This window comes from Asterias amurensis, chromosome 14, assembly GCF_032118995.1.
Source record: "Asterias amurensis chromosome 14, ASM3211899v1".
In the NCBI taxonomy this organism is placed as follows: Eukaryota; Metazoa; Echinodermata; class Asteroidea; order Forcipulatida; family Asteriidae; genus Asterias; species Asterias amurensis.
This window is the reverse complement of record NC_092661.1, coordinates 14,586,004-14,598,922: the sequence shown is the minus strand read 5'-3', so window position 1 is coordinate 14,598,922 and position 12,919 is coordinate 14,586,004. Positions and strand designations below refer to the sequence as shown.

General features: G+C 43.8%; 1 long non-coding RNA gene across 1 annotated transcript; it reads left to right on the top strand.

The window, feature by feature from the left end:
• The first annotated feature begins 1,171 nt into the window (after positions 1-1,171).
• Positions 1,172-6,778, top strand: LOC139946717 (uncharacterized). Its single transcript, XR_011787283.1, has 3 exons — positions 1,172-1,227; positions 2,319-2,383; positions 6,709-6,778. It is a non-coding gene; the product is annotated as an uncharacterized lncRNA (long non-coding RNA).
• The last annotated feature ends 6,141 nt before the right edge of the window (positions 6,779-12,919 follow it).

Genomic DNA, 12,919 nt, shown 5'->3' with positions numbered 1-12,919 from the left:
ATAAATTATTGGCGAAAGTAACTCTATCTCTCTCTCTCTCTGCGTTCACGTCCTTGCATAGCAACAGTTAAAACAACAAGCCTGTAAGATCACGTCTTTCCCAAACGGAACAATGTCTTGACCATAGAGCTATGCCTTTCTGCAGGGGCTCGCAACAACACAACTCCACACTGACGCTGTGTTGTTGTGCCAAATCAAACACATTTTTATTAACAAGATGAATTGTATTCCCATATGCAAAAATTGTTGTTCTTAAGCACCTCGTACCGGCTCATGATGTGCTCCGGCTGTGCTCTGAGTTTTGTTGTTTAATTTAGAAATGTCACCCTTTTTCCCTACATGCAATGACTAAGTCTGGTTACCTGGTATGGAGTCCTTCTCATCTTCACATGCCCTGTAACCACTAGAATCCTGTTGATGGTAAATGCGGTACTCAATTACTTGGACACACCTTTAAATCATGGAATTCTACTGAGTTGTATTACTGCACAGAGGGATCACGTCCACCAAGAAAGGTATATTATCACCCTTACTATCAGTAATGTAACTCTACTAACCAAACTTGCAAGTCCTATACCCAGTTACTGCATGCGCAGCGTTGCACACTAACCTAAATCTACTAAGCTCATATCCGAGCATGCTTGCGTGTGACATCTTAAAGGAACACGTTGCCTTGGATCGGACGAGTTGGTCTATAAAAAAGCGTTTGTAACCGTTTGTTATAAAATGCATAAGGTTGGAAAGATAATTTAAAAGTAGAATACAATGATCCACACAACTTTGCCTCGAAATTGCGTGGTTTTCCTTTTACTGTGCGAACTAACACGGTTGGCCATTTATGGGAGTCAAAAATTTGACTCCCATAAATGGCCAACCGTGTTAGTCGACGAGGTTTAAGGAAAACTGTGCAATTTCTTTCTACCCATATGCATATTATAACAAACGCTTTTCAAAGACCAACTCGACCGATCCAAGGCAACGTGTTCCTTTAATCTCCAACTTCACACCATTCGTCATTGTCTACACGTCGTGTAACAACCACGCACCCCCTTTATTACACCTTCATTCTTAAACTAAAATGGAATAACTCTGATTCGAAGTGCACTTTCCTCATTTTTTGTTTTGTTTTGTCTTATATTTTTTCGAAGACGGTGTCATGCCATTCCAGTATCGACCAAGAAGACATCATTGGGAGCTATGTACGCTGTGAGGAAACCGACAGGACAGGTAAGTTTATTTTCAGTTTGATTGATAGCTTAGAAAGTAATGAGGGAGAGTAATTTGTTAAGGTTTATCTTAAAATAAACATTTTGTTCAGATTTAAAAGGGGCTCCACGCTCTAATTTAGCTTGGTTATTCACAAATTTTCCATTTGCTGGAGTCAAGATGAAAATTGGGGGGGGGGGGACTCGATTATGTAAGATGCTATCGTGTTTGATACCCTTCAATTGCAATTCAAATATAAAAAGCCATACATTTTTGGACAGAAATTCTTCAGTTTCATTTCCAAATTGTCATCAAAAGGACATCAAGTCTGAGTTAATGTACCGACTAATGGGGAGAGGGTGATGATATAAAACGTTGCGAGAACCAACTCCCTCTGAATTAAAATAGTTTTCGATTAAGAAGTAATTTTCCATGAATTTGGAAATTCTTGGATTGTGCATATATTGTTCCTTTACTAATATGTGGGTTTACTGTATTAATGTTTTGCAATTTGTCCTGTAAGGTTCTTGTTCATTCAATTGTTTGGATTATTATAATGTTATCCGCTTTTGCACAGTTTATGGAATGGGCGCAATGTTAATGAACAAATTATTATTATTAATATTATTATTATTATTAGTTTTGTTTCGAGACCTCAGCATTTGATTTTGAGGTTTCGAAATCAAGCATCTGAAAGCACATAAGTTTGTGTAACAAGGATGGGTGTGCTTTCTTTCATTATTGTCTTGCAACTTCGACGATCAATTGAGCTCAAAGTTTCACAAGTTTTTACTTCATGCATATGTTGACATACGTCACCAAGAGTGAAGACTGGTCTTTGATAATTACCTATAGTGTCCAGTGTCTTTAAGCCTTTAGTCCACAAACTGTCCCGTCGGTTTCTTCGCAAAAAGTTCTTGAAAGTTGGTTTAATGGAAACAACAAGTTCATGACAATTGTTCGACTGTAAAGAAAATTTGAGAGAAAGAAAGCATAACAAATTATCATCGAAAAACTCAAGGACCCAATTTTGGGATGCTCTTTGTAATAATGGACCAATTTAAGGTGGAGGTTTTACACTTGATATTTTGACTTGATTGACATATTTTCAGGAGTCTGCAGTTCTGCTGGGAATGTGGTGTACTACCTGTCGATGACTGAAGCTCACAAAACATAGGTACATAGCTAGAGAATTATCTCTTTATAATCTCGTCTTCAGGAGAATGCTGGAATGCAGGCGGCGCCGGTGGTGGAGCTTAAGTTGCGCTGGATGGATGAGCATTTGGGAGGGAAGGATCAGAGCTGTTCTTGGCCGGTGATGCGTGAGAGTTGATTGCTGGCTGGATGTGAATTGCATTGGAGTGTAACATTCTTTAGGTGAGCTGCTGCTGGGAGGGTTGGCTCGAGGATTGGTGACCAGATGTCCATAATGAAGAAACCTATGTCTCGTGGAACTTTATGATGTGCTTGTATCTCGATGGCCTCCCTGACTCTGCATTGGTGTCAGGACTGTACAGGAGCTTTGAGTTCGGCTTGATTCCAATTGATGATGTGGTCGTGTTCTTGTGAATGGTTGATGATGGCTGATTTGTCGAGGTGTCCCAGTCTGCCATGTGCTTTGTGTCCTTGATTCTTGTTGAGATGCTGCGCCAGGTTTCCGCGAAGTACACTTTACCGCAATCACAGGGAATGCGGTAAACGCCTGCTTTGTCTTGAGTGTCTCGCTTGTCCTTGTGTGTGTGGAGTGATGCTTGAATCTTGTTTGGTGCTGTGTGGAAGATCTTGACTTGAGCTTGACTGAAGATACTTTGAAACTTGTGAGAAGTGTGGCCGATATCTGGGAGGGTGATTGCAGCCTTGAACTCTGGTTGTTCATCTGTTGTGAGACTTGGCTTGGGCTGGCTAAGATTGAATGTCTTGTAGTCGTTAAGTTGAAGTGAAGTCTTGATGTGGTGTAGTTCCTGCTTCAAGCTGCCTTTGTCACAGGTGTTGAAGGCCCAGCAAACCAAGGTGTTGCAGACAGCAGACTTGAAGCGAGGATGATGGAATGATGAGTTGTGAAGGTATCTATCGGGGTGTTTTGGCTTGCGATGTACCGTTTGGGCTATAGTGCCATCAGCTTGTCTTGTTACTTGGACGTCTAGGACGGAGATAGTGTTGTTTTGTTCTTGTTCCATGGTGAATTGGATGTGTGGATGTTGACTGTTCAGGTGATGGAAGAACTCTTGGAGTGCTGTCTTGTCGTAAGGCCTAACCACAAAGGTGTCGTTAATGTAGCGGAGCCAGAGGTTAGGGCAAAGATTGACCTTCTCGATGCTGTCAAGTTCAAACTCCCCCATGAACAAATCTGCCAGGACCGAGGATAGAGGATATCTCATGGCGTCCCCAGAGGTTTGTTCATAGAATTTGTCTCACCACCTGAAGCTGGAAGAGTAGACGCTGGTGATGAGGAGGTCGTGGACTTGTTCTGGAGTGAGGCTTGTACGGTCTGTCAGTGTAGGTTCGGCTTGAAGGCTTTGGTTGGCGATGTTGCATGCTTCTTCGATTGATATGTTGGTGAACAGTGACACGACATTAAAACTGACAAGGATATCAGTTGGACCGAGATGTATGTGCTTGATGATGTCGACTAACTTGCTTGTGTTGTTGATGTGATGTTCAGTGAGGCCAACTAGTCGATGGAGGTTCTTGGTGAGGTGTGTTGCAATGGTGTAAGAAGGTGAACCCTGGGAAGCCATGATGGGGCGGAGAGGACCATCTGGCTTGTGGATCTTGGGTAGGCAGAAGAAACGTGGGCAGGTGAATGCGGATGGCTTGAGGTGACGGTACGTGGTGTTGTCTATGACTTGCGCTTGATAGAGAGTACAGAGTTTGGTGGCGAGTGTGCGTTCAATGACTGGGCTGGGGTTCCATGGCAGGCATTGGTAGGTATTAGTTGACAGGATTTCATTTACTTGGTGGTCATAATCCGTTGTAGACATGACCATAGTGGCATTACCCTTGTCCGCTGACATGATGTGGATGGACTTGTCTTTGTGCAGGGCTCAGATATCAGCATTTTCTCGCCTGCTTGTGTAGGGTCTTGGTAACTTGGCGTTTGAAGTCTTTGCAGAATTTGGATGCGGACTTGGTTGGCGACTGTCTTGTCCAGATGTTTGAGTGCAGGTTCAGTGGACTGATTGATGTCTTTGACTAGAATCATGCGAGGTGTGCTGGCGCCCACACATTGCACGATTCCAGTCAAAGATATTATTCAGTCTACCGAACCTGCACTCAAACATCTAGACAAGACATTCGTCAACCATGTCCGCATCCAGATTCTTCAAACTCTTCAAACACCAAGTTACCAAGACCCAACACAAGCAAGCAAGAACACGCCGCTATCGGAGCCCTGCACAAAGACAAGTCTATCCACATCATTTCAACGAACATTGGTAATGCCACCGTGTTCATGTGCACAACAGATTCTGACCACAAGGTAACCGACATCCTGTCAACTGATACCTACCAACGCCTGCCAAGTAACTCCTGTTCAGTCATCGAACGCACCCCCACTGCTAAATTCTGCACTCTCTATCAAGCACAGGTCATAGACAACACCATGTACCGTCACCTCGAGCCATCCGCATCCGCCTAATCACGTTTTTTTGGCCAACCTTAAGAGCCACAAGCCAGATGTTCCTCTCCGTCCCATCGTGGCGTCCCGGGGTCACCCACCTACAATACTGCAAGACACCCCACCAAGACCCTTCATCCACTAGTTGGCCTCACTGAACATAACATTAACAACTCAAGCAAGTTCGTCGACATTATCAAATACATACATCTCCGTCCAACTGAGATCCTTGTCAGTTTTGACATCATGTCACTATTCACCAACATACCAATTGAAGAAGCATGCAACATCGCCGAACAATGCCTTCAAGCCTAACCTACACTGACAGACCGCACAAGACTCACTCCAAAACAAGTCCACGACCTCCTTATCACCTGCTTCTCCGCTTTTAGATTCAGGTGGCGAGACAAATTCTACGAACAAACCTCTGGGGCCACCATGGGATCTCCTCTATCCCCAGTCCTGATGGATTTGTTCATGGAGGAGTTTTAACTTGACGGTATCAAGAACGCCAATCTTCGCCCCAACCTCAGGTTCCGCTACATTGGCGACACCTTTGTGGTTTTGGCCCAACGGCAAGACAGCACTCCAAAAGTTCTTCCATCAACTGAACAGTCAATATCTACGTATCCGATTCAACATGGAACAAGAACAAAACAATGCTATCTCCTTCCTAGGTGCCGAAGTAACAAGACAAGCTGATGGCACTCTAGCCCACACGGTACATCACAAGCCAACGCACACCAACAGATACGTTCACAACTCATTATTCCACCATCCTCGCATCAAGTCTGCTGTCTCCAACACCTTGGTCCGTTGGACCTTGGACACCTGTGACAAGGGCAGCTTGAAGCAGGAACTACAACACATCAAGACATCACGTCAACCTAATGGCTACAAAACTTTCAACCTCAGCGAGCCCAAGCCAAGTCTCACACCAGATGAACTACCAGAGTTCAAGGCTGCAATCTCCCTCCCAAACATTGGCCTATCTTCTCACAAGCTTCAACGTATCTTCATTCAAGCTCATGTCAAGACCTTCCATACAGCATCAAACAAGATTCAAGCATCACTCCACACACACAAGGACAAGCAAGACACTCGAGACAAAGCCAGCGTTTACCACATTCCCTGCGATTACTGTGAAGTATACATCGTGGAACCAGGGCGCAATATCTCAACAAGAATCAAGGAACACAAAGCACATGGCACACTGGAACACCTCAACAATTCAGCCATCATCAAATATTCACACGAACACGACAGCATCATCAAGTGGAATCAAGCCAAACTCATAGCTCATGTACAGTCCTGTCACCAATGCAGAGTCGGGGAGGCCATCGATATACAAGCACGCCATACAGTTCCAGAAGACATCGGTTTCTTCATTAACGACATCTGGTCACACATCCTCAAGCCAACCCTTCCAGCAGCAGCTCACCACAAGAATGTCACACTCCAATGCACACACATCCAGCCAGCAATCAACTCACATGCATTACCGGCCAAGAACAGCTTTGATCCATCCCACCCAAATGCTCATCCATCCGGCACTTCTAAAGTTCGACCATCGCCTGTAGTCCAGCATTCTCCTGAAGACGAGCAGAATATACTGTTAGAAACATCGAGACCAAACCAGCTCTTTCCAGAGCCAATACTCACCTTAAGAGGTTTACACATGGTTGTCCCCGTAAATTCTTATTTCTCCACACCATGCAAAGCTTCAAACAATACATATCCAAGATGGGATTAAAGCGCAACAAACCTAGGTAGAATAGCTAGAGAATGATCTCTTTATACTCAAAACTCTATTTCGAGATGCATTTTTCTCATTGTCTGTATTTTTTCTTTAATTTTTTTACGGCGACGGTGATCCATCTGCCTAGTGGAGACCAACGGAAACTGCACCATTCCAGTTGCGGCCATGAAGACATCAATGGGAGCTGTGTATCTTCGAGGAAAACGACAGGAAAAGGTAAGTTTATTTTAAGGTGGATTGATAGCTTGGGAAGTAATGAGGGACGGCATTCATAGCTTGGCAAGTAATGAGGGACCGTAAGTTGTTGAGATTTATCCTGAAATCAAGATTATGTCTAGATTTAAAAGGGGCTCCATGCTCAAATTTAGCTTTGTAATTCACAAATTTTCCTTTTGCTGGAGTCAAGATGAAAATTGGGGGGGGGGACTCGATTGTGTAAGATGCTATTGTGTTTGATACCCTTCAATTGCAATTCAAATATAAAGGGCCATACATTTTTGGACAGAAATTCTACAGTTTAATTTCCAAATTGTAATCAAAAGGACATCAAGTCTGAGCTTATGTACAGACCAATTTGTTTTTGCTGTATGATGATGTCATGCTCTGAAAGAGCGCAATTTGTTTTCTGCACCATGCGGTGTCCCCAAACTCCACTCACATGTTGGAAAATGAATGCATCACAAAACTCAAATTCACAAAAACTCAAAACTCAAGATCCACATCATTTACATTTGTGGAGCGGAACTGTTTGCTTTTTTGGATTTTGGATTTTGAAGCAAACACTTTGGTACATGAGAAAATAAATACAGTGAAAAGTATTTGACATGAGTGTATATATGGTGTCCTGATTGAAATGTAATTCAGGAGTCTGCGTTTTTGGTTTAAAGGCAGTCGACACTATTGTTAGTTACTCAAAATAATTATTATCGTCAAACCTTACTTGGTAACTAGGAATGGGGAGAGGGTGATGGCATAAAACATTGCGAGAACCAACTCCCTCTGAATTAACGTAGTTTTCGATAAAGAAGTAGTTTTCCATGAATTTGGTGCTCTGATTTTTGTCCTACCAATTTACTGCATGCGCAGCGTTGCACACTAACCTAAATCTACCAAGCTCATATCCGAGCATGCTTGCGTGTGACATCTTAATCTCCAACTTCACACCATTCGTCATTGTCTAAACATCGTGTAACAACCACGCACCCCATTTATTACACCTTCATTCTTAAACTAAAATGGAATAACTCTGATTCGAAGTGCACTTTTCTCATTTTTTGTTTTGTTTTGTCTTATATTTTTTCGAAGACGGTGTCATGCCATTCCAGTACCGACCAAGTAGACATCATTGGGAGCTATGTACGCTGTGAGGAAACCGACAGGACCAGGTAAGTTTATTTTCAGTTTGATTGATAGCTTGGAAAGTAATGAGGGAGCGTAGTTTGTTAAGGTTTATCCTAAAATAAACATTTTGTTTAGATTTAAAAGGGGCTCCACGCTCTAATTTAGCTTTGTAATTCACAAATTTTCCATTTGCTGGTGTCAAGATGAAAATTGGGGGGGGGGGGACTCGATTATGTAAGATGCTATCGTGTTTGATACCCTTCAATTGCAATTCAAATATAAAGGGCCATACATTTTTGGACAGAAATTCTTCAGTTTCATTTTCAAATTGTCATCAAAAGGACATCAAGTCTGAGTTAATGTACCGACCAATGGGGAGAGGGTGATGGTATAAAACGTTGCGATAACCAACTCCCTCTGAATTAACATAGTTTTCGATTAAGAAGTAATTTTCCATGAATTTGGAAATTCTTGAATTGTGCATATATTGTTCCTTTACTAATATGTGGGTTTACTGTATTAATGTTTTGCAATTTGTCCTGTATAGTTCATGTTCATTCAATTGTTTGGATTATTATGTTATTCGCTTTTGTACAGTTTATGGAAAGGGCGCAATGTAAATGAACAAATTATTATTATTAATATTATTATTATTATTAGTTTTGTTTCGAGACCTCAGCATTTGATTTTGAGGTTTTGAAATCAAGCATCTGAAAGCACATAAGTTTGTGTAACAAGGGTGGGTGTGCTTTCTTTCATTATTGTCTTGCAACTTCGATGATCAATTGAGCTCAAAGTTTCACAAGTTTTTACTTCATGCATATGTTGACATAGGTCACCAAGAGTGAAGACTGGTCTTTGATAATTACCTATAGTGTCCAGTGTCTTTAAGCCTTTAGTCCACAAACTGTCCTGTCGGTTTCTTCGCAAAAAGTTCTTGAAAGTTGGTTTAATGGAAACAACAACTTCATGACAATTGTTCGACTGTAAAGAAAATTTAAGAGAAAGAAAGCATAACAAATTATCATCGAAAAACTCAAGGACCCAATTTTGGGATGCTCTTTGTAATAATGGACCAATTTAAGGTGGAGGTTTTACACTTGATATTTTGACTTGATTGACATATTTTCAGGAGTCTGCAGTTCTGCTGGGAATGTGGTGTACTACCTGTCGATGACTGAAGCTCACAAAACATAGGTACATAGCTAGAGAATTATCTCTTTATAATCTCGTCTTCAGGGGAATGCTGGAATGCAGGCGGCGCCGGTGGTGGAGCTGAAGTTGCGCTGGATCGATGAGCATTTGGGAGGGAAGGATCAGAGCTGATCTTGGCCCGTGATGCATGAGAGTTGATTGCTGGCTGGATGTGAATTGCATTGGAGTGTGACATTCTTTAGGTGAGCTGCTGCTGGGAGGGTTGGCCCGAGGATGGGTGACCAGATGTCCATAATGAAGAAACCTATGTCTCGTGGAACTTTATGATGTGCTTGTATCTCGATGGCCTCCCTGACTCTGCATTGGTGTCAGGACTGTACAGGAGCTTTGAGTTCGGCTTGATTCCAATTGATGATGTGGTCGTGTTCTTGTGAATGTTTGATGATGACTGATTTGTCGAGGTGCCCCAGTCTGCCATGTGCTTTGTGTCCTTGATTCTTTTTGCGATGCTGCGCCAGGTTTCCGCGAAGTACACTTTACCGCAATCACAGGGAATGCGGTAAACGCCTGCTTTGTCTTGAGTGTCTCGCTTGTCCTTGTGTGTGTGGAGTGATGCTTGAATCTTGTTTGGTGCTGTGTGGAAGATCTTGACTTGAGCTTGACTGAAGATACTTTGAAACTTGTGAGAAGTGTGGCCGATATATGGGAGGGTGATTGCAGCCTTGAACTCTGGTTGTTCATCTGTTGTGAGACTTGGCTTGGGCTGGCTAAGATTGAATGTCTTGTAGTCGTTAAGTTGAAGTGAAGTCTTGATGTGGTGTAGTTCCTGCTTCAAGCTGCCTTTGTCACAGGTGTTGAAGGCCCAGCAAACCAAGGTGTTGCAGACAGCAGACTTGAAGCGAGGATGATGGAATGATGAGTTGTGAAGGTATCTATCGGGGTGTGTTGGCTTGCAATGTACCGTTTGGGCTATAGTGCCATCAGCTTGTCTTGTTACTTGGACGTCTAGGACGGAGATAGTGTTGTTTTGTTCTTGTTCCATGGTGAATTGAATGTGTGGATGTTGACTGTTCAGGTGATGGAAGAACTCTTGGAGTGCTGTCTTGTCGTAAGGCCTAACCACAAAGGTGTCGTTAATGTAGCGGAGCCAGAAGTTAGGGCAAAGATTGACCTTCTCGATGCTGTCAAGTTCAAACTCCTCCATGAACAAATCCGCCAGGACCGGGGATAGAGGATATCTCATGGCGGCCCCAGAGGTTTGTTCATAGAATTTGTCTCACCACCTGAAGCTGGAAGCGTAGACGCTGGTGATGAGGAGGTCGTGGACTTGTTCTGGAGTGAGGCTTGTGCGGTCTGTCAGTGTAGGTTCGGCTTGAAGGCTTTGGTTGGCGATGTTGCATGCTTCTTCGATTGGTATGTTGGTGAACAGTGACACGACATCAAAACTGACAAGGATATCAGTTGGACGGAGATATATGTGCTTGATGATGTCGACTAACTTGCTTGTGTTGTTGATGTGATGTTCAGTGAGGCCAACTAGTCGATGGAGGTTCTTTGTGAGGTGTGTTGCAATGTTGTAAGAAGGTGAACCCTGGGAAGCCACGATGGGGCGGAGAGGACCATCTGACTTGTGGATCTTGGGTTGGCAGAAGAAACGTGGGCAGGTGAATGCGGATGGCTTGAGGTGACGGTACGGGGTGTTGTCTATGACTTGCGCTTGATAGAGAGTACAGAGTTTGGTGGTGAGTGTGCGTTCAATGACTGGGCTGGGGTTCCTTAGCAGGCATTGGTAGGTATTAGTTGACAGGATTTCATTTACTTGGTGGTCATAATCCGTTGTAGACATGACCATAGTGGCATTACCCTTGTCCGCTGACATGATGTGGATGGACTTGTCTTTGTGCAGGGCTCAGATATCAGCATTTTCTCGCCTGCTTGTGTAGGGGACTTGGTAACTTGGCGTTTGAAGTCTTTGCAGAATTTGGATGCGGACATGGTTGGCGACTGTCTTGTCCAGATGTTTGAGTGCAGGTTCAGTGGACTGATTGATGTCTTTGACTTGAATCATGCGAGGTGTGCTGGCGCCCACACAGTGCACGATTCCAGTCAAAGATATTATTCAGTCTACCGAACCTGCACTCAAACATCTAGACAAGACATTCGTCAACCATATCCGCATCCAGATTCTTCAAACTCTTCAAACACCAAGTTACCAAGACCCAACACAAGCAAGCAAGAACACGCCACTATCCGAGCCCTGAACAAAGACAAGTCTATCCACATCATGTCAACGAACATTGGTAATGCCACCGTGTTCATGTGCACAACAGATTCTGACCACAAGGTAACCGACATCCTGTCAACTGATACCTACCAACGCCTGCCAAGTAACTCCTGTTCAGTCATCGAACGCACCCCCACTGCTAAATTCTGCACTCTCTATCAAGCGCAGGTCATAGACAACACCATGTACCGTCACCTCAAGCCATCCGCATCCGCCTAATCACGTTTTTTTGGCCAACCTTAAGAGCCACAAGCCAGATGTTCCTCTCCGTCCCATCATGGCGTCCCGGGGTCACCCACCTACAATACTGCAAGACACCCCACCAAGACCCTTCATCCACTAGTTGGCCTCACTGAACATAACATTAACAACTCAAGCAAGTTCGTCGACATTATCAAATACATACATCTCCGTCCAACTGAGATCCTTGTCAGTTTTGACATCATGTCACTATTCACCAACATACCAACTGAAGAAGCATGCAACATCGCCGAACAATGCCTTCAAGCCTAACCTACACTGACAGACCGCACAAGACTCACTCCAGAACAAGTCCACGACCTCCTTATCACCTGCTTCTCCGCTTTTAGATTCAGGTGGCGAGACAAATTCTACGAACAAACCTCTGGGGCCACCATGGGATCTCCTCTATCCCCAGTCCTGATGGATTTGTTCATGGAGGAGTTTTAACTTGACGGTATCAAGAACGCCAATCTTAGCCCCAACCTCAGGTTCCGCTACATTGACGACACCTTTGTGGTTTTGGCCCAACGGCAAGACAGCACTCCAAAAGTTCTTCCATCAACTGAACAGTCAATATCTACGTATCCGATTCAACATGGAACAAGAACAAAACAATGCTATCTCCTTCCTAGGTGCCGAAGTAACAAGACAAGCTGATGGCACTCTAGCCCACACGGTACATCACAAGCCAACGCACACCAACAGATACGTTCACAACTCATTATTCCACCATCCTCGCTTCAAGTCTGCTGTCTCCAACACCTTGGTCCGTTGGACCTTGGACACCTGTGACAAGGGCAGCTTGAAGCAGGAACTACAACACATCAAGATATCACGTCAACTTAATGGCTACAAAACTTTCAACCTCAGCGAGCCCAAGCCAAGTCTCACACCAGATGAACTACCAGAGTTCAAGGCTGCAATCTCCCTCCCAAACATTGGCCTATCTTCTCACAAGCTTCAACGTATCTTCATTCAAGCTCAAGTCAAGACCTTCCATACAGCATCAAACAAGATTCAAGCATCACTCCACACACACAAGGACAAGCAAGACACTCGAGACAAGGCCAGCGTTTACCACATTCCCTGCGATTACTGTGAAGTATACATCGTGGAACCAGGGCGCAACATCTCAACAAGAATCAAGGAACACAAAGCACATGGCACACTGGAACACCTCAACAATTCAGCCATCATCAAATATTCACACGAACACGACAGCATCATCAAGTGGAATCAAGCCAAACTCATAGCTCATGTACAGTCCTGGCACCAATGCAGAGTCCGGGAGGCCATCGATATACAAGCACGCCAT